Source organism: Parus major, chromosome 5, assembly GCF_001522545.3.
Source record: "Parus major isolate Abel chromosome 5, Parus_major1.1, whole genome shotgun sequence".
NCBI lineage: Eukaryota > Metazoa > Chordata > Aves > Passeriformes > Paridae > Parus > Parus major.
Window position 1 is genome coordinate 48,426,017 of NC_031774.1, and position 23,051 is coordinate 48,449,067.

At 37.3% G+C, this 23,051-nt stretch overlaps 1 long non-coding RNA gene across 2 annotated transcripts in view; it reads left to right on the forward strand.

Annotated features, from left to right (window-relative positions):
• Window positions 1–6,460, forward strand: part of LOC107206391 — an 84,996-nt gene extending 78,536 nt beyond the window's left edge. The window contains exon 3 of one of the 2 annotated variants that reach the window (XR_004497967.1): window positions 4,846–6,460. This is a non-coding gene — a long non-coding RNA (uncharacterized LOC107206391). Of the gene's footprint in view, window positions 1–1,944; window positions 2,142–4,845 lie in introns of those variants that run through there. The other variant, XR_004497966.1, reaches the window with a different exon arrangement.
• Window positions 6,461–23,051: the final 16,591 nt, after the last annotated feature.

The window sequence follows — 23,051 nt, forward strand, 5'->3', positions numbered from 1 at the left end:
CATTATATTGATAATGAGCACTTTAGTATGTTAGACCATGACAGACTTATAAAGATTCACAGCCTTAACTTTCTGTACTTCATGCCATCTTCCTAATATTCTTTCTCAGGAGCTTTTTTCAGTTGCTGCACAGTTCCAGCTGGTATCAAAGATGTGTACATAGAAAGGTGCAAGCACATTTCATGCCATGGTCATGTTTAAAACCTTTTAAAAGTCATTATTTTTGATCGGTAGAGCATACCTTTAGAGTCCTCAACACAGAATTTGGGTGTTAGTTTAGAGGCAGCCTTAGCATCACTTCAGCATAATATTTATATTGCTGCTTATCTGTATATTGTATTGCTACTTATAGTGTATGAACAGCTTTGCTTCCTGCACTCCTGCATCTGATTCCTGAATAGAATTAACAAGTTAAGGATAAGGTAGAATGTATGAATTAAGAAAAATAATAAGAAAATCATTATATGCTTAGTCAGAATGAATCATTAACCATGTTAATGGTTACATCATGTCATTATCATGTCACAACACATGACACAGCAGAACCACTGCCTGCAGTTTATACAAAAAAAAGTTTAAAATTAAAGATCTATACACTCTTTTCCTATCTACTTGTAGCTGCTATTTCAGCCAGATAACTCATGTTATGAATTCTTGTTATTAATTAGCAGGTTGGGATATCTGCAAAAAGCAGATAATTCTGAGATACCAGCACGCAGTCCATGAAAACAGACATCTCAGGATAAACTCACATCTAATAACTGGGTATAGGTTTGAAAACAAGTTTAAATCAGGAAATAGACCTGAATATATATCATCCTGCTCTGTGATGGACCCTGTTGCTAGGGTATAGTACTACTGTTCTAATTTTTTCCTTGGGGAAAAAAAACCCACATAGTTTCACCTATAATCATGTTGTAAGGTCTCTAACACAACACAAAGAGAATTCCGCAGGATAGGAGACAATCTCACCGAGTTCAAATTCCACTTAATATGTAGAGGTGAGAAAATCCATGTGACTCCATTGCCTTTTACAATGAAAAAGGTGGAAGGAAAGCTGCAAAGAAATAAGATATCTTCCTCTTTTGCTGTTAACACTAGCAGATGTATGTGAAAACCCACAAGTGCATTTGTTTCCCTCTTGGACTGTCAGCAAGATAATTTCAACCTGAAGTTGCACAGTGCAAGGGATCCAGGAGACAAATACTGGAGTGTCAAGCCATGATGTTGTGCCAAGTCCCTTGGTCCCCCTGAAGCACAATGGTACCAAAAAAGAGCTTATTTTCTCCAGCATGCAAACTCTGCCAGTCCAAAGCTAGCATTTTCTAGGAGATGCAGTAACCCTTTCTCCTGAGCAAACATTGCTATTCCATTTCAAGAAGCAGCCTTTCCTTGTTTGCAATCCTGCATTGTTTGTAAGGATTGGATTGGCTACTCATGGGCACATGGAATAGAAAAATGCAGGAATGCCATCCTCTGCCTGCACAGCCACTGGAGCAGTGATGAGATATATGGCAACATATCAGGTAAAAACTTCATTTTTTTAAGTCCTTAAATATATATTAAGAGATAGGGAGCTGTCTGTGTGGCAATTATCCAAACTCTGAAAACCCCATAAATACATATTTACATGACAGATTTGCATTATTTGTTCTGGAGCTCTTGCTCAATTTTCAGGTAAGGTTTTTTATAACCTGCAATGTACTGCAGAGAAGGGGTATTTCCACCTCAGACTGCTTCAAGAAGCTCTGGCTGTCAGAGATCCAGACAGACCCAAGCCTTGCTGGGATCTGTGGTAATTTAGTAGCAATTGCAGAGATGAAGAAACTAAAAGAAGAGTTTTGAGAGCCTGCTTTTAGGAGACCATAATCTGCCCACATAAATGTTCCTGGAGTTTTGAAACTAATTGGTTGTGTCATTCCTGACTTATTTTATTATTTTTAGGCATGCCAACACTTCCAAGCTGGATTTAAGGAACTCACCAGCTTCACCAGTAATGCACCAAGATCGAGCTTCTTCTGAGTTAAATCTTAATATGCTTGTACAGTGTACAAGAACTGTGTGTAACATGGGTGACTCAACAGTATCTCTGCACCGAAATGAATTAACAATAAAAAGTGAAAATTTGTATTGTTATGCTATTTAAAGACAGTCATTGAATGAGAATGTTTTTCACCTTTTATACAATCGAGCTGTACAACTAACATCTCTATTATATAGTGTACAGAATGAGAGAAGATCAGTTATTTATTCTTTTTTTAATCTTTCATCAAGACTTCAGTGGTTTACAGTAGAATTGGTGATATCTATAGAGTAGACACCGCAGAAAGAGGTCTTTCTGAGGCAGAAGCCAGGTTTCCTCAATGAATGGGTTAGCAGTTAACGTGCCTACACATCACTAGGGATAATCATACCAGACCAGCAAAGTACTTCAGGATCTGCTTACCTTTGAGCATGCAGGCAGACTAATTGACTTAACTGAGATTACATACAGGCTTAAAGTTAGTCATATGCTTTGCTGGATTTCTCATTAATCCCATGGCCTGAAAAAATACAGAAGCTTTATAGTGAACTTGAAGGCCAATGAACCAAGCTTCCTTGAAAGGCTTCCTTTGCAATTAGGAAACTGATTTTTGAGGGTTTTTTTTTGGTTTTTTTGTTTGTTTATTTGTTTTAAATAAAGGTTCCTAAGGGGGTGGAAAGCTTCACAAGGGAATGACTTTTAACTGACACTGCCTAACTGCATCCTGAGCCTTTCCCAACTTGTTCAGAGTATCCACCAGCTACTCCCAGGTTGCTTCTTGAATTTAACTTGGCATCTAACTTAAGGCACATCTCAGTCTATGAAATTATTGGGAGAGGCTTACTGTGAATTGAATTGTTTCAGAAGCTGAAATGTACAGTGTTTCATTTTGATACCAGTTAAATCTTAAAAGATGTATAACTTGCTGTCAGTATAAGGTTTGGTCTTTTACTACTGAAGCATCATTTCTAATGTCTGGCAAAAAAAAGGATAAACATTTCAAAAATAAATATTTTCCTTCTTAGACACCATTGTGAAACTAAAAAGTATTATTAGTCTACATTATATTATATATTATATTATATTATTATATATTATTTTTATTATTATTAAATACTAAAAGCAGCTTCAGGGATTCCACATGCTCAAGTATAATGCCAATTTTTGTGGCATAATCGTTATATCCTATTTATAGAGAAGAAACAAACAACTAAATTATTCCTCCCATGTTACATATTTCTGAGGATTTTTACATAGAGTTATTTCTTAATTTTTTACACTGCCATCTCATGTTACATTCACGGCCCTGGAAACGTCTTGCATTTCACTTTAAAAATTAGAAAGAAAAATGAATGAAGCAGTATCATATTTTTTTCTATAGTTGTGGAAGTCATAATGGCACTTCTCCAAGAGGAAATAGAAGTTTAGCTTTAACTCAACATTACTTCTACACCTCTTTACATAGCACCATTATTCTGATCATATTGTTTAATAGCAATATTCTGGGTTTTTTCTGACATGCCAACAGTTCACCAGTATTGTAAAAAGCAATGCAGTTTGTGGGATCTACTCTAATACAAGAGAACTGGGCAATGAGATACCTGAAACTTGGGTCATCCATGCAGGACCTCATATGGGGTGGAGATCATGGCTGATTCACCACTAATTTTTGTTTTGCTTTGCCAATATGAATTGCATAGCTCCTGTTTATGAATGTCATATTTTGTTCAGAAAAACAAGCCTAAGATGTTTGGTTTTTCATCCTTTACCAGGATGTACAGTTGGCTCCAACACAGCCTTATCTCACTTTGCTGATTCAGCTGTCACACCTTACAGGGTCTCTTCTTTTTCAGAATGAGGTGCAAAATCTCAAGAAGTGTCCATAGCTTGAAAAATCAAACAAACCTGATGCACCTCTGCTGTTTGCTTAGGATAAGTTCTGTGGCAATGTAAATGGAACAATGAACATACCTGCTGTCCTATAGAAGTTGTGCTGTTTCTTAGGTCTACAGCACTGCGGAAATTAAAACTATCATTTGTTATCTTAGAGTAGGGAAAATTTACCTGGAATTTATTCATTTTGGAGATTGTCTTAAAACAAGACATGTTCCTCCCATTTCCCTTTCTTTATTTTTCCCATTTTCCCTTTCCTTCTATTCATGCTAATGCAGCTCACTAGTTCATCCAGCTCTGGAGAGCCTTGCAGATAATTTACTCTTAATTGTGAAGGTGTAATCAACCTATTGCTTCAACCTATTGCTTAAAGGATGCTTCAAGTGCTAAATGTTCTTAGATATTTTTTTGTTTCAACAGTAGAAAGAAAATTTGTGTATTTGTTTGGTATTGTGTATTTTCTGTTTGTTTGGTACATATGATAGAAAACCCAGTGTGTAAGAGACTGGGGAACTTCTCAATAGATACTACATTGAAAATGATACTGAACAAGCTTCATCTTTGAGTTTTATATCATTGTCTTGCAATATCATGTAGAGAATTAAAAAATATAACCCAGCATGTTAAAAAGTCTTAGCACTTAGGGGTCCTGTTTTCATTTCTAGTAGCCTGACACATAGAGAATATCTCAATAATGGTATTCTGATTTATCTGCTATCTAATAATGTTCTTCTTGACGGTATTGCCATTTATTCAAGTTGTGTTTTTTTGCATTCTACCTGTTGATATCCAAGCAATTGAGGCAGTGCCAAAACAAGTCCTGGTATGTGTGCAGTCTGCTACTTTGTTTGTATTATTCACTGAGCTTTACTAAAAATAGAAATTAAAACACCATCTAACTACAAACTGTGTGTTTCTCTTTATTTTAGAGCAATGTTTACCATGGCAATTTTGAGAAAGGATCCAATGAATTCAAGCCAGTAAGTGTGTGATGCAGATTCTGTATATCTCTAGGTTCAAACCAATGAGTCTGAGATTTCACATAAATAATAACAACCCACTGTTTCTCCTTCATATCATTTGCACATCTGGTCAATGAGATGGAGTAGCTGATTTTTGCCATCTCTTCTGTATGTCTCATGGCAGGTTCTCTGGGTACCAGTACTGGTCAGTGAGCAGTTCAGATGGCTATGTTTTCACCTTCCTGTAAGTTTCACACAGTAAATGCTGGTGTAACTATAAAATATCTGTGGGTGACCTTTCTGACCCCTGAGTAATTTTGTTTGCTTTTGATATTTAGTCATAGCATATATTTATCACCAGAGCAAACTCAGCGTGGAGGCGGGGGAAAATATATTTAAGTAGCTCTTAACTCTTTGAAGCCAATAGTATCTGTTTGGTTTTGCTTGTTCACTCCTTGTAGTTCATAGGAGTGCAACTATCTCACAGAGGATAGATAGTGATTTTTTCCATCACTGATGGAAAGTCAAGAACATTTCATCAACACAGAGAAGGTCTGATCAAATGAATATTTAAGGATGGGTTTTTTATTGGGTTTTATTTGATGGAAGATAAGAGGATCTATAAATGGTAAAATATCCAACCTTCAGCCCTAGTACCACTCTGCCACTTGCTGATGTGCTCCTGAGGGGAACTTCATTAAGGCATATGGACCCTAACATGATGCCATCCTGTGTGTCTGATCTAACACCAGCACATGGAGCAGGACTCCAGGCTAATCCAGGGCTCCAACAAGGGCAGCCATACCAAGGGTGAAGCCATAGGGGCCTTAGGGGTGTGTGCTGAGGGTCTTGAGCCACTCATTGCCATTGCCTCTGCCTGCCCATTCCTCCCAGCCGTGTGACAAGGAGAGGGGCTGCATGAACACCTGCAGTGCTGGCACCTAGAGTGATACATACCTGTCCTTGGGCTTGAGTGAGCAGAAAGATTCCCCATGAAGTCAAAAGAGCTTGTGTGATCTTTGATGCCTGCTGGTGTGAGCATTTCAAGGACATTGAAGTTATAGCACCATCCAGACTGCAAAGAATATGGAAACATTAGTGACCATCACCCTCACAAGGGGCAGGTGGAAGGAATGGTTTGTCCTCCTGGGTTGCCACAGGAGGCTTCTCCTCTTAGACAGCTTGCTCATCTATAACTGGGGTTGGAAAATGTAAGCCAAAATGGAATCTGCATTGAAAGAATTTTGTGGGCTGTACGAATCATAAGGGTAACTGCTACACAAAATACTGTCCACTGAGGCATATATTTTAAAGGTTAGATAAAATATCTCCTAGCCATTTTTTCCAGTTCTTTTCTTTTTATAGTCCACTGCAAAACAACAATAGATAAAAAGACTGTATATAATGCATGTATATTTTGTTGGGTTTTTTTTTTACCTTTCCCAAAGGAGTCTCTGTGCTTCCCACACTAATTGTAGGTTTTTCTGAAAATGCTGCATGAATCATTTATAAATAAAGAGACTTTAAAATCCCTAAAAGACTCCCTGAGGTATTCAGTATTTCAGCATAAAATAACTGTTAAATGGAGTTATTCTGAATTAGCATTTACTGGAAAGTGGTGAAAATAAAGTTTTCTTTTCACTGTGAATGTGCAATAATTCTTTTACACAGCTACCCAGGGTAATTGACAAGTGATTTTCATAATTCAGGTTTTAGCAGAGAAATCATCTGAAGTGGCTAACATTAAATGAACGGAGCTGCTATTAAAATATAGCTTTCAAGAGAAACTGCGTGAGATGTCAGAACCAGGAGCTCTGTGTTGAGACCTTAAAAAATAATTCGGGCTATAAAGTAAAAACACATACATTCAAGCTCCACAATAAATTCATATGTACACCCTCCTCACACATGCATATACACACTTAAAATAATAAAGAAGTGTTTTTCATCTTTCTCTTAAAATCCTGTGATTATTTTAGTGCACAGATAACCCTAGAAAGTCAAGGCACTCAGAAAAGGTAACTGATTTGCATGACTCCTTTGGACTTCGTAACCTTGACTGTCCATACCCACTGTACAATCAGAGGTCACATTTGATCTCTGCGTGTAAAATTATGCAGAGGAAGCTTCCTCAACACTTTGTAGTTGATTGACAAATTGGTCTGTCACTCAAATGCTCCTTCAACTTATCGTGAACAGTAAAGAAAATTATCTGTTCTGTGCATATGTGAGAAAAAGCCTGTTCATTAACCTCTAGTCTGCTGAAGCTGTGGAACATATAATGCTTAGAGGAATATGTACTATATAAGAAAAGTATGGAAAAAGATACAGGTGTGTGTATATATATACATATACACATTTACATATACATATATATAGATATTTGCATGTGTATATTTGTGTGTATAACATATAAAAACGTGTCTTCATAAAGTATGATACATAAATATTTCATATGTATATGTTACATGTAATGTATATTACACCAGTTTCCACGGAGAATTTTAGGCAGGGTTTTTCATGAATTTTGTACAGCATGGTAGTTACAGACAGGCAGACACCTCTGAGATGATTCCTACAAATATTTGTTAGAGCAGGCTTCATAATCTAAGATGCCTGTGACTGTTATCCCTCAGATATTCTGCCTACACCGTAGCTCTCAGATGCTGGGCTATTTACAAACACTGCTGTATCACAGTGCAAGGATTTAAAAGCAACTGACAGTAAAGGTAGTGCCTAATTCACTTCAAATGTTAAGCAGAGGCAACTCAGACAGATTTAGTGGAGTTATACCTGTTTATCTCAGCAGCAAATTTAGTTTTACATACCATGGAACACTCATCTGGCATCCAGTTGCTTCAGCTTAGGGAAATATTTGCAAGTCATATATATGTATGTGTATTTTTTGTTAACTACTAGTCATGTATTTTATTTATCTGTCTGATCTAAGTGAGAAAAATTAATTTCACTAGGAATTTGTCACTAAATTCTCTGTGTGTAGTGTGTAGCTGAACCTCAACTAACAATATCTAGGTGAAAATCTGAAGCCACGAGATGATGACACTTCTGTGCTTTGCTGGACAGGTTTTATTCCCACCATAAGCCCTGTGTACAGGGTAGCAGAGAGCAGTTCTGATGCACACTCTCCTAGTTCAAACTTTTGAAAGTCCTGTTCACAGGACAGCTGTGACTTGCCAGCTGCTGACTCACCCCTGGCAGTGAGAAACCATGACAGGTCAAACTTGGAGAGACTGTCTCTGCCCTCTTGACAAGATCAGAGGGGTTTTGAGTATGGTGTTTGCTTCAAATCTAGGTTGTTAAGTGACACAAACTTAAAAAAAGTCCCACAGATATAAACATCCAAAATTGGTGTTAACATAATTTTTTTTTCCAGTAAAAAGTTTTCCTTCTACTATTTAATAATTTTTCTTTGCCAGTGGCTGACTAGCTTGAAGTCTTTGAAACACTGAGCTTTCTATAAAATCCAAATAATTCTCTGTAAATCAAAGTACTTGGCATGCTTGCTGCAAAGCCTGAAGCTTTTTTTTTTTTAAGGTAATCTCTAGAAAGTAGTTTGTACTCATGTTTTCACAGTGATTAAATATGCAAAGTAATTTTCATGATTATCACCCCGTTCTGAACCAAATCAGATGCGGCTATGCTTCTCTTTGTACAAAGCCAGTTATTGGATCAGATTCCAAAACAAATCCCCTGAATTTGGCGGATCATCATTTTAAAAGGGGGCTTGTTAAGGTAATGATTAAATTAAACCACCCCTTTAAGAATATTTAGATCTGGTCCGCCAAGCGGAACGGTCTAATGGTTTTTAAATTAGAAGCTGCGAATGCTGGTGAATTTCTTTTGTGGGTCAAGTGGGTATTAACAAATGCTAAGACTGTTCTCTCTTTTGTCATCACCTTGAAATCTGCAAAGAAAAGTGAAGAGTAGGAAAGACACAAGGAAAGAAACACTGTTGGTATTTTAACATCGGTGCTTTTAAACCAAGGGCAGCCTCAGATTTACAAGGCTGGATAGGAGAAGGTATGAGATGATGTTGCTAGTAATCTCTTTATACCTTGCTCTTGAGAAAGAGACTGAAGCTTGAATCTTCAAGGTGGAGAACCCAAGTGCATTCAATTCTGGCAGTCTTAAGCTATTGCAGAGGTGTAATAGCCTGCTAACCACAGAAGCGTGGATAACAACCCCTACCTGTGGCTTCCAGATTTCTTAACCCTGTCAATTTTAAATGTGCTTTTTAGCCTCAGATGCTGCTGGGAATTTGTGGCTGGGAGAGACAGTTGTTTCATTGTGTGGAGAGGATGACTGGATCCTTTCCAAAGCCAGAGACTTCAGTTTCTCTTTTTGATACCCTAGGCAAACTGTTTGTCACTAGTATTTTACATCCCTCAGTACTACCTAATACTGGAGTTCTGTGAATATTGGATTTATGGGGCATAACAATCTCCCTGGTGGGAGGAAATCCACATTAAAATATAAATCTGTCAAGTCAGGTCAAGTCACAGCTAACAAAATACCAATGCTGATATTCTCTGCTTAGTCTCTGCTTCTTTTCAGTCATATGTAGGTTTCTGAAAATGGCACCACTTGGGCCAAATTTTTCCTGTACTGAAATGGTTTAAAAGAAAAATGTTGGTTAGGAGCAGAGGTGAAATTTGAGTTTGTTTGAGAAAAGTGGGGAGAAAAATAGTTTTCTGTGTATTCACACAAAATCCTTGTGAGTCTTTTCTTTATGAGTAGCCTTCCAAGCAAGAGTAGTGGTGGAAAGCTACAGAAAAAAATTGTAACTGGTGAGGTGCACTTCTGCAGGTGAAAAAGTCAGTTTTCAGTTGACTGAATTATGACCCTTTAGAAATTGCATGCTTTGGACAGTTTGTGTAGGGCTTTTTGCTAAGCTTGTAAAACGTGCACTCAAGGAGAGACATGCTTTGTGCTTGTGTATGAGTTTAGGGAGGGAGAGAGGGCAGAATAAGTTTGCTGTGAAATGAATGATTTTCTGACCTGACAAAGTGGTTAGGGAAAGTGGCTTACTGAGCTGAGTCCTGGGCTTATTCTCTGCAAAGTAAGAAGGCAAAATGATCAGGCCTAGACTGATTGGTATGAAGTAGGATTTACAGAGAGAAGCAGCACTCCAATGAACCCTTCATTTTGTTGTTTGCATCCATCTTACCCCACATGGAATACACCATCCAGATCTGGGGATCTCTACACAAGGAAAACTCAGACCTGTTGGAATGAGTACAGAGGAGAGCCACTGAGTTGATCAGAGGGCTGGAGCACCTCTGCTGTGAAAACAGGCTGAGAGAGTTGGAGCTGTTCAGCCTGGAGAGGAGAAGGCTCTGATGAGACCTTACAGCACCTTCCAGGACCTGACAGGGGCTGCAAGAGGACTGGAGATACACTTTCTACAAGGGCATGTAGTGAAAATAGGGTGAAGGGGAATGGCCTTAATGTAAAGGAGGGTAGGTTTAGATTCAATATTAGGAATAAATTCTTTACAGTGGGGGTGGAGAGGCAGTTTTAACAGGTTACACAGAGAGAGGTTGTGAACTCCTCATCCCTGGAAGAGCTCAAGGCCAGGCTGGATGAGGCTCTGAGTAGCCTGATCTAATGGAAGGTTCTCTGGTCACAGCAGTGAGATTGGAGCTAGATGATCTTTAAAGTACCTTCCAAACCATTCTATGAATCCATTCTGTAAGAATTTATCTGTCAATGAGAGACCATTATCCTGTGACAACATTTTAATACACTGAAATGTTCTAAAAATTCCAGTAAAATGCTGATAAGAAGTTTGTAACTATGACAAAAATAATTAGAGTAATATTACTGTTTAACACCTGAGAATACAAAAAAAACACCTCAAAAATGCACCCTCCCACTCATTCACCCGACCAAAAAAATCCAACAAACATTATTCAGCATTGTTAAACAACCTTAAATCTGCTTCTTGCATATAGACATGGAAATACATGTGGTCAGTTCTTAATGACCTTCCATATCCTATGCAGTGCATTAAAGCAAGCAAAATATTTTAATGCATACCACTCAAGATGCCAGTTAGGCTGATCAGATTCTAATTTGCATGTAAGTTTGTATAATAAATATTAAGCCTTTGGTTCAGATTGCCACATGTAATTATTTTGGTCAAGAAATCATTACAGTGCAAAATATTAAATGGAAACTAATGTTAATAATATTAAATTTTACGTTTCTTTTTTCTTTTTTGAATCAGAGAACTTCTCACTAAAAAGCCTTTTGACTTTTCATAAATGTGATTTTGACTCAGGAACAATATTTCTAACAATAGAAAGATTGCAATGGGATGGACTCAAGCCATCATGCTGTGTAGTCTAATCTGACACCACAGTGACCAGGTTGTAATGAACTTCCTTCACAAGAAGGCTTAATACATAATTAATGTAAATTCACAGCAGGATTTTTATTCTTTCTTTAAAAGCACAGGGCACTGATTATTTTAATATCTGTTTGGACTGTTCCCTTATTCACAACTGTATTTTCCCTAAAATAAAACTGCTAACAAAGTTATCTCCCAAAGTGTTTGGTGAATAAAACCCTGAAGCATTTCTGCTTTGTACATCATCAGGGCCCAGTTAGTTTGAGAGAGAACCTGAAGTTCATTTTCAGATAACAGTTTTTCCCAGTCCGTTCCCACCTTGATCCCCACTCCTCTGTAACTTTCAGTTTATTGTAGAGACTATCTATGAGCAATCACCAAGCCTGGACCCTCATTCCTGCCTTCACCAAAGGAAGGGTGTGATTGAATCTTGGATTTGGTTTGGGCTGACAGTTTAAAATTAACTTATCTGTTGGTCCCTATTTTCTAAGGGCAGAGAAGACACTGTATTTCTGGGAAATGGGCTGCATGTTCTGTCAGACAGAACACAGTATTTCAACAGCACAACTTTAGAAGTGCATACAAGTATTATCTTTGTTCCCAGTTAAAGGGAATGAGACTGAACAAAGCATATTAGTCTAAAATAACTTCATCTTCTCTCTAGTGTTCAGGCCTTAAACCTAAGAATCACCCTTTCCTTGAAGTGGACACTGAGAAGTGAAGTTATGCTTCAGAAAGCCTTTTGGAGCCTGTGGTTTTGGATATGCTGCTGTTGCTTCAGGCGGTCACGGACAAAGGTGTCCCGCTTGTTCCTACAACTGCAGACATGGAATGTGTAGCCACAATTATTTGCAGGCTGAAATTACTAAAGTAAAGATGGAAAACAGGTTGAGAGTCTGTTTTAAATTCACAAATGTTGTCTCTAAAACGTGTTTCCATAATAAAATATAAAATTTCATGATAGCACAAGGAAGTTAAATGGATATAAGCTCCAAGCAAGAATTTTTGGTTTATTCTGTTTCAAACATTTGTTTGAGGTTTGAATGTGAATATTTTTAGACTGCCAGTATCTCAACTGGCATCTAGCTTTCTCTGCTGAGCTATAAGGTCAAAGCTCTGCTTTTGGGTTATCTGCAGAGGGGATCTTGACTGCATATTGTGCACTTGATCCCTGCATAAACCAGCCACTGACGTCAGTCTGAGTTTCATGTGCAGATTAGAGCTGTGTAAGCTCTTCACAACAAAATCTGAAGTTATGCAAAAGCCTCTAGTAGTTTGCAGTTTGAATGTGGAAATAAATCCAGAAGATGTTTATGTAGCATTTGACTCACTAGCAAACTTTTGAAGGAAAATTCAAGACTTTTTTCTCTAGACTAAAAAGATTATTACTTTCTTTTTAATGCTTAATGCCATGGTTATGCTGTCTGGTTTTACATACTCTCATGGAAGGCACATTGATTAAACAAAGCAGTGAGAAGCAATATCTATACTTTTGAATGTCACCAACATATCTGCAAGTTTTGAATGCAAAGCTTTAACCCCCAAAACCTGGAAGATTCAAAAATGGAGGAATGACATGAGCCAAATGATTGAGTCATGGATTGGAAACATTCTCCAACCACAGCCCACCAACCAACTGGAATCAGACTTTTTCTGTCCTGCTCAGGCACTATTCAGAGCAGAACCTGAGGAGTATAAAGTGTATAAATTAGAAATTGCCTGCTGGTCTAAGAACTGAAACCAGTAGGGGTTGCATTACTGAGTGAAAGTTATAAGCCTGAAGGCACAGATCTTTTGTGGCAGATGAGAAAAGGAGATTCTCCCCTAAATATTTGTGAAGTAGGGACTCCCTTTGTGCAACATTTTTTGTGACTCTTGAGCAGTGTATATATTTTGCCTGAAGGGACCAATTCCCAATGTATGTGGGTGAATTCTTTGAACAGGGAAGTCAGAACTACACACTGAGGATGTCTATCAGAAGAGTTGCTCTTTCTCAAATAATGTCACTTAATTAAAAATTATAAAGATATAGTTACCTTCTCAGACAGGAATGGGTCCCTTCAGAATAGTTCTAGTGTATTAGTAAATAATGTACATTTAAAAGCATATATAAATATATATTTAACCAAAGCAGTCATTCTGGTGTCTTAGATAATTAATATGCATTGGAGAACTTTCTATTAGAAAGACTTCTTCCTTTTTTCTTTTTACTTTAAAAAGAGAAGAAGTGAAATGCAAAAAAAAAAAAAAAGAAAAAAAGAAAAAAGAAAAAAAATAAACTCACTGAATAAAGACAGGCTTGGGACATAACCCATAAAAAACAGGACACTGAAACTTCATTAAAACTTAAGTCTAGAGAACTTGTTTTGTGAAGCTGATTTTCTTTTTTCTTCTTCTCTTTGACAGCTAGAATTAAAGGACAAAGTGTCAGCTTAATTTTAATTTTCCTGGCTTTGGTCCATCTGTGTTACAGCCTTAATCAGGAAGACATAGTTCTGCTAAGGGTCATATTATTTTTGGTCCATGGAAGAATGCTCAAGGTGAACTGCAGGGCAAAGCCTTAGGCAGGATGTTACCAGAAATGGGATAGGGACCTCCTCTGTCCTTCAGAGACATAATTGGCATAGGGATGTTGCCACTGTGTGGAGCCAGGGCTGTTGTAGGAGCTTCTTGGACTCCTCTAGAACAACTTGTCCTTCTGTTTTCCACTGGCCAACTCTCTCATTTTGGCCCAAAAACCTCTGCCTTGCTTTGATCAGTTGTGAATCACCATTTTCTGAGGCTATGGGTATATGAAGGTAAGCCTTTGTGCTCTTAGAGGACCAAAGGAGCTCTGACCCTAAATGGCACTTTCCAGTTACTGCACAAATGAATGTTTAGTGACCATGCTTCTTGATGGAGGTGGTGTTTGAAAGCTTGGCATGTTATTTGGAGGAGGAATTTCTCAACTGTTTCACCTGATAGAAATATTTTTGTTATATTAAAGAAGCGGTAAAACAGAAAATAAAATAAAAGGAGATTTGGTTTGAGTTCTAAATACCAGCATACATACTTTTCTGACCTGGACTGCATCTATCCAGTTTATTGAGTAAATTATGGAGAGATTTGGAGCAATGTAAATTCCATTGCACCCAAGTAGGGGTTTATGAAATCTCTAAGATCCTTGAGTGATTTAGTGTTTTATAACAAACTCAAGTTAATAGTAAACAATTCAAAAGACAATAGTAAACAATTCCTACCACAGTGCATGCTTGAAAGCTCTCTGAAATCAATACACAGGATCCCATTGATTTCAGTAGATTTTGCATCATGCTCTAGCTAAATCATAAGATTCAACCAGAATTTACTCTATATGCTAAAAAAGAGATGTCTTTTTTATTTCCCTGGACACAGAACAATAATATAATTTTACTCTGTTATGCTACTGAGAGATTGATGCATATGATGAAAGATGAATTCTGATCTCTTAAAGTAACATTAAGCCAGGATGTCTTTCACATTTTCATATTGATATGTGAGAAAGCACTTTCTGCTTCATGTGAGATGCTAGAAGGATGGCACTGAAATTTAGAATGTATATAATTCCTGCTGTATCAAGGCCCTTATGAAAACAAGACTGTTTGTCTTGTGAGGCTGTCCTGGCAAGCCAAGGCTTAAATATAAGAAGCAAATGCTCTTCAATTTTACAAGAGCATTGTGCTTCTGAGCTTTGCATTTTTTCTAAACCCCAGGATAGTGTAAGAAGAGCTAGGGAGGCAAGCTTCCATGTCAGAGAAGAAATGCATACAACTCTGTAATAAAGTGCAAGGATGTTCCTTTGACTTGTTGATTTACTTTATTATAGGGACACCATTCATGTTTCCATAATTAAACTTATTTCAACACCTCCATTATAAACTTTTTTTCTTGCTGAAGCAAATGCTGGGATAATCCATCTGTTTCAGTGTCCTGGAGTGCCTTGTTTTCATGTTTGGTGGTGGATTTTTTTTGGTGGTTTTTTTGGTTTGTTTTTTTTAGCCTTAGTTCTAAGAATGAAAGTTGTATAAAATTCATGTCTCTTTCATATCTGTGTCTCTGGAAGTGTCATCATACATCATTCTTCTCATTCTTGCAATGGAAAATGTGCATTTTTAATAGGTCCAGGACTTAGAATTGGAAAACCAATCTCATATTTTTAGTTCTGACAGAGATTGCCTTGCTGTACATCTGCACTGATGAGCTCAGCAGGTGTTTCTTCAGCAACTTCTTTCTGTCTTGATACTGTGACTCACGAGCTCTGGTGGTACTTGTTGAGGGGACTAAAATCCCTGATATCATAGTGGGAAAAGCTGAAGGGTCACTGTATCTCCTTGGAAAGTACCATAGTTCCCAGTCTGAGTCTCCATAAAGCAGAGGCAATAACTAAAGAAATTTTGCATGGTAAAGACAGTAGGTAGGTAGGAACAATAACCTCTCTGATACCATAAATCACCAGAACTTGTCAGACAGTGCCCTCAGTGCACCAGCCTGTAAAATACAGGTTCTTTTTTGTCTGTCTTCCCTGCACAGGTATCTTTTCAGTTTAAAGTAGGAAATGCAAGTATGTGCTCATTTGTGTGAATGAGTAGAGAGAGGTTATCTTTACTCCTTGTGTTTCTTACCAAGGGAAAAACACAGCTGTGAAGCTTGGAGAGACTCACCTGTCCTATGAGTGGTTTACCTAATCCACAAATGTTTAGCTTGGAAGTCTGGCCCTAAAGTTTTCAGGAATGTAAATCCAATTCTTAACTGCACAAACACTTTTGGGATACTTGATCCAAACCTGAAAATTAGTCCTTGGACCACACCAATACATTTTATTGCTGTCAGTCCTCTTATAAGGCTTGATTCTGTGATGTACAGGTGCAGATGGGCACTCCATGTGCATTGGGAAGGATTGATGCACCAACAGTGAGAGTTCAGGCATGTACACCCACCTGAGGTCCACATCCAGGAGTCCCTTTGTATTGTTACACTCCTGTGTTTAGTGTTTGCATTTAGCATTTTTAAAATGAGAGAAAAGCAAGGAATGAGAAATGCAGAGTCTAATGTTTCAGTTGTGTGGTTCTCGCAGTTTTACCTATTCAAACAGGTTTAAAAAAAGAAGTTTCCTACCTCAGACTTATCCTAATGTGACATTTTATTATAAAACCAGAATCCTTTTGAGACTTTTTTCTTGCATTCAGTGGTTTGGAACAATGACAATATAAAGTATTCCTGTGTAGATATTACTTCATGGTAAACTAGAATATATATTTCAGACAGAAAAGTCATTGCAACTTCTGCTGCATTAAAAAAAACCCGAACAAACAAGAAAATGAACCTTTCATATACCAGTTGTCATGTTTCAAAAACTTTTTGTGTTACTGTGTTTAGATATGATTAAGATTCCAGATTATCCTAGTACTGAGTAAACACATTGTTTCACTGCCAGTCTAGGTTAGTCTTCTCTCTAGTTTGTTTTTCAGTTTCACTGGATGATTTTTTTATAGATTTCTCTCTTCAATAAAAGTCCTTGCTTTCACTAATATAACATTAATTTGTGATTGATCTGTCCTGAGGTGGAGAAATAAGGTCAAAATATATATTGGCATCCTGATGGCTTGAGCTGGTCACTGCCTGCTCCTAATCAGCAGCCAACTTTTCAATTAAGAGGAGAGAGTGGGTGATCTGTACTGGTTTCTCTATTTATCTCATCTCTGAGGAGCAACACATTTTGCCCTTCTGAAAACAGCTCTGAAGACTCTGTGGTTCAAGTTAATTTTGATCAGTGTCTGATCTCCACCCCATATCTAAATAGTTCACTGGGGTTCTCAGCACTGTCCAAGTGCTTGGAGGTAGAGGTGTGAAATACAGAAAATTATCAGAGGAGTAATGATGATAATATCAGAAGAAGATAGACTGGTGAAGCAGCTAAAATATTATAATCCAAAAAATCGTTATGGGTAATTTTCTTCTCATAACCTGAGGACAAAAACTTCATTACTCTTTAAACTCCAATATTGCACCAATTAAATTCCAGCTTAAGAACTAAGGTTTCCAGTCCACTTTTCATTTCAAAATGTGTCTCCTATTCTTGTTCTCAGAAGTCCCATAAGAACAACTTTATATTCTTCCTTTTGTTCATCTTCATATTTTCTGTAATTAAAAAGCATGAAGAGATATTATGTTACAGAAACTTTGCCAAAGTGCTTTTGGTTTTGCAAAAGCACATCCTTAAAATCATACTATTTTTTCACACAAGAAATAATATATTTTGAAAAAAAAAGGAAAGAAACTTCAAGCCCTTTTCTTTTTCTCTTGCTGCATTTAACTTTTCTACCTCACAGCTCAGATTGCTTTTTTTAATCAAAGCAGCAATGGAAGAACAGTCCTTACACTCAAATGCAATCACATTTAATCATATTTAATATCCTTATTTCTCAGCTGATCAAACTTTAAAAAATTGATTGCTTTAGTTTGATTTAAAACTTAAGGTAAGTCAAACCCAGTAAAAAAGGTATAGTTTTGTTGTTAGTGTGTTCCAATGGTGTGGTTTCTTAACATGCTTGAGCTTTTGGCTTGTTGTATTGCTGGAAAAAAAGATTTCTGAGCACCCTCTCAGTGTAAATGAGCAGAAAACAAAATGATACAATCTTAGCCAAACACGATACATTTTGTCATTTAAAAAAAGTTGATTTAATGATACATTAATCTTTGTCCTACAAATGAAAGACTTTGATTTAGTCTGAATATATTTTGTTATCTTTTTCTGTTTTCCTCAAACTTCTTTCACAAACAGCTTCAGTGGAATAGGTTTTTGAGTGTTTTACTTCATATGGAATCCAAAATAATTCCACTTGTCATTGAAATCTTCCATCTCTGTCTGCAATCTTTATTTTCAGTCTGTAAACAGAGGACTGTAGCTGAGGCCATTGCCTTTGTTGCAATTTCCCTGTAAATTCCAGAACATTACCTAACACACAAAATGCTTGCTTCCTACTTCTATTAATGTAAAAGTAAACTGTGTACTGAGCATGTCAGACTTTCTTTTCATGAACTTTACCTGGTTTCCTTTGATTTCAAACTGGATTCTTCACTTCACAATGGAGCACACTAGCTGAAAGTTCCTCTTGTGACCACCAATCACCATGCTGAAACATTCCCAAAGACTATATGCTTTAGAAAAAAAACTTTAGGGACCCATTTGTCCAGTAAACAAATACTCCCTTGAAATCTTCTGAGTGCTTGTGGTATGTCAGTCTTTCTTCCATGAGAATGAATAGAACAATTATGCTTTCATATTGACTGAGACTGCAGAATATGGTAAAACTTGATCCTCCCAGTCCAGCAAGATAGATAAAATTTTCTAAGCCACAGATGAAGTGAATGAATGAAATTAATGAAATGTTCCATTCCTTCTTTATTTGATGCATGTATTCTGGGTGAGTGAGAAGGAACAGAGCAGGTTTGTGCTAAAGTTCAGGGTCAAGTCACTATGGAGCTTTAATACAATCTTGGAGGTTGATATCTGAATTTCTAGAGCTGTTAGACCATGATGATTTGATAGGCATATGTAAACTGTAGAAAAGTTCCTTCTGAGATATATCTCAACAATAGTGGGAGGTAATCAGAAAGTATGCATGTTGTCTGCGTTGACATCATGGATCAGTCTTGTATGGAAAGATTATAATTTCATTAATTTATCATCAAGGTGAGTTTATAAAATGATGGGCACTGCTTGCAAGTCTGGTAGGCCTCAGAATAAAGCTTTGTAGTTCCAAGGTCACATTAACATAGTTTTATTATTACTCTCTGCAGTGAAAACCTGTTATCTGAAGAGCACATATTACCTTCTGTGAAATTCATTCAAATATGCTAAATTAAAAAAAACCACAACAACCAAAAAGAGAGACTACAGCCCCCACTTGGCAAGGAATACCAGCCATATAACCTATTCCTGGTTACTGCTGGTGTATCTGTACCCAGCTCTGCCACAGCACCTGTGGGACAAAGTGGAAAGTGTAAAATGCTAGACAAGGGAGTGCATTCATGAGCCTGCAATGTGGCTTTTCTGTACTGACTTTCATTATGTTCCCTGTTTTCACAGCTTGTCCATTTGCAGGGCATTACAAATAATGTGATTTTAAAAATAAAATACTAGTACACAATGTTCTGGCTGGCTAGCAGTACCCTGCCTTACATTGTTCAGTCTGACTCTGTGTTTGAGTTCATTTTAATAGATAAAATATTGTGTAAGGCTGCTACATAGATACAATATACTTCTCAAGAGGTAGATGAGTTTTGGAGGTAATGTGAAATGATTCGATCATAACTTGCAATGTACGCTGTGAGGGAAGGCATTGCATTGATATAAGATGATGATTTAAGTTTTGGCAGACATTGAGTAACAGTTACCATGCATTTTGCCTCCAAATTCTCCTAATTCAACTTAATAGGCAAATCATGTTTTCTCTCTGCTTTCCTGATCATCCTCCATTAACCTGCAGTCTTTGATAAATATGCATTGCCTCATAATGTTGCATAAACATTTTTTAGAAGGCAAATAGAGAGTAAACAAAACCCAAGTTAAAATGATATTAAAGACTTTGATGGCTTATTAATCATTTATACAAAGCTTATTAATCAAATGGATACTTTAAAACAAAATGCTTTCTTCCAAAATCAGAGAACAGAGGCCTTTTCTCTATTATGAGATGAAGGCTGGCAGGACACAGTTCTCCATCACCTGTAACTCACTTTTAAAAGTTCAGACTCCAGGAACATCCCCATACTAATTCACTGTCCCTGTCTACATTGTGAATCTGATTCAAGGGCTTTGTGTGCTCCTGGTGAAAAAGTCACCATATACAAAACCCTGCCCATCTCCTCCATCACAGTTTTCTTCCTCTTTCCCTCATCTTCCATTTACAGCTAATATTTTTCTATATCTGTGTCAAATCTCTGGTGGAAATGAACAGTGTTACCTTTGCTTTGTGTGCCCAAGAACTCATGGATTTGAGAAATACAAAGAACCTCCCTTCCCCAAATCAGCTTTCCTCTGCTAGAGGTTTCAGCACCCCAAGTGAAGCATGGCATTACAAGTCACTGCTTGAGTCCTCATGACAGCTGAGTGTCAGGCTGGCACATGGCAATGGACACTGGAGGCTGGGGAGAAACCTCTGTCAGCAGAACTAATGATGAAGAGGACTTGTGTCCCAGCTGAATGGAAATCTTTGGAGAAAGGTGGAAATTGGCAGCCAGGAGTGTAAGGACAGTAAAACCCGCTAGACCTTCTGCAATGAATCTGAAAAGATAAAATGGATGCTATTTGTAAAATTATACCTGATGGGCTGGTTACTCTTTTAAATGGAACTTCTACAGAGAGAAGCTGTGGTTCAGTATCACTGTGAAGCTGGGTCACAGTGGCAAAGGAGTTGGGTCCCTAAAGATGTGAAATCGCAGTGGAACTCTAAGCTCCTGTATCAGATGTGTAGTAAGTGCTCTTACTCAAGTCATTCTGATTAATGTATTCTTAAAATTACATGGGAAATTCCAGGTAATTTGAAATCAATAGCAAACTTATGTCGACTTTGTAAGGGCCAAGATTTTACCTGTAATTTAAACAAGGGATGTGTTAACCTTGTTTTGGTACGTGTTAACCTTGTCATATTGAAGCACAGTTTCTTCCTAAGTGTTTAACTTGCCTGGGTGAAAATGAGTTAAAGGTTACACAGCCTGGTCCACATTTAAACATGTTAGCTGGACCACGTTAAAATTCACTCTTTAATTCCTAGTCTAGACAAAGTCACACTCTACTGGAGAAGGAAGAAACTGTCTACAATCTGGGTGATTAATGGGCTGAAAGCAGATGTGAGATATAAAAGAGTTTGTAAGCTTCCTTTACTACCTGGAGGTAAAGTTTGGCTGTCACAGGCAAGAGAAAAGGGATAAATTTCAAAGAAGGCTGAAACTGCAGCCAAAATACATTAAATGATTACACGGCCAGGACTTACTTTGATCACACCTCAAAAGTAAAACAAACAGAAGCATGAAGAACAAAGGTTCTTTTCCCCCCAAAATAGCTCAAAAGGATGAATTCATTAAAGAAAAACAAGCACACTTGGGCAACGGTACCAAACCTGTCGTGGTGTTTTGAATCCCTCAGCCCCGCAGTCAGGGTGAATGTGACTCCACTCAGGGCACTGGCCCAGCCCTGCAGTTTCCCCAGGGAGAGATGGGGGTGGCTGTGAGCCTTGGCACACCTGTGAGCTCCTGGGAAGGGAGCACAGCCTTGCTAGTGCACTCTGTGCTGGCTGGTGTCGATGTAACCTGACACAGAAGTCATCAAACAACGGGAAATCAGAGCCAATGGGAAAAAAGAACCAAAGTGTCAAGAAAGAAAATGGAACACCAACTTACATGGGCAAACATCTGTGAGTTGCAGAGTTGCAGAATCTGGTGTCATCATTTCCATTTGAAGCACAGAAAATTAGAGAAAGGAGATATGAAATAGTTTATTCAGGTCATCCAGATGGTGAAAGGTAAAAAACTCTGTTTCAATCTGTTGCTGTTTTATAAATATCTACTAAAGAAGAAAGAGGGAAAGTATATTCATATATATTCTGGTTTGGAATATTCTGCTCTCGAAGGAGCAGGCAGTGTAATGAACAAAGTATATTCTCTCCTTGTGGCTGGAGTTTAGTCAAGATAATTTTGCAATTAGGAAGGCAAGGTAGCTTGTCTTCTTCTTTAGGTAGTTTAATCCCTTAGACTGAATAATGACTTCTCTGAAAAAAAAAATCAGATTTTAACATCACTTCAGTGTTATAGTCTTGCTCTGTATATTGTTATAGGAAGCAGTCAACCTCCATGGGTATATATAGTTTATAACAGATATTTCTGTTCAAGACCACATTTGATAATATTGACACTTTACATTTTAAAGCCTCTCCAGATTTTAAGTAACTTTATAATTGTGAGACATGCAAATGACTACAATCCTATTTCTCTGTCCCACCTTTCCTGATTATGTAAGAAAAATTTCATGTTAAGCTCAAAGAAAGGCAGCATCACTGTGTTGTCTGATAGCTTGCATTCAAGAGATTGAGCAGATGAATTTGCAGAGTCCTGCTTCTTTTTTTACCCATCTGTAGACTGAAGAAAATTAATTTTCTCTATATTATTTTATACACCAGACACAATCTCAGACCCTCATTTTACCTATACTCAGAAGGATGGGGTGACATATTGGCTCTTTCTATAAATATTTAAGGTTTAAGGCTGCAAAATTTGTTTTAAAATACCCAGTATAAGTTAGGGCTGATTTGTAATTTATTGTAGATATTCTCATGTGTTTTGGGGTGGGGGGCAAAAATCTTCTAAAATCTTAGTGGGAAAACATATAAACAAGTTCAGTTTATGTAAATGATTTATTGGAAAGTTAGGCTGGATGAGATTATTTATTTTTAATATTGCTAGCAAAAGCTCTAACAAAATAAAAACATATAAGCAAAAAATTCCTTCTATCTGGATATTGAACTGTGGCCACATTAGGAGCTTTATTTCTGGCATGTTAGGACCAGGAAAACTTTTTGGGTACAGGCTAGGCCTGCAAACACACTTTAAGTAATTCCAACAGCTGTGTATCTAATTTTAAAAATATTGTTCTGATAACAGATCAACAAATAAACAGAAATCAAACTGACCCTGGAAGAAATCCAAAGCACTTTATTTTTTAAAATTTTTTTACATAAAAGAAAAATTCTGGTATCAGAAGTAACAATAAAGAATGGTTTCAACA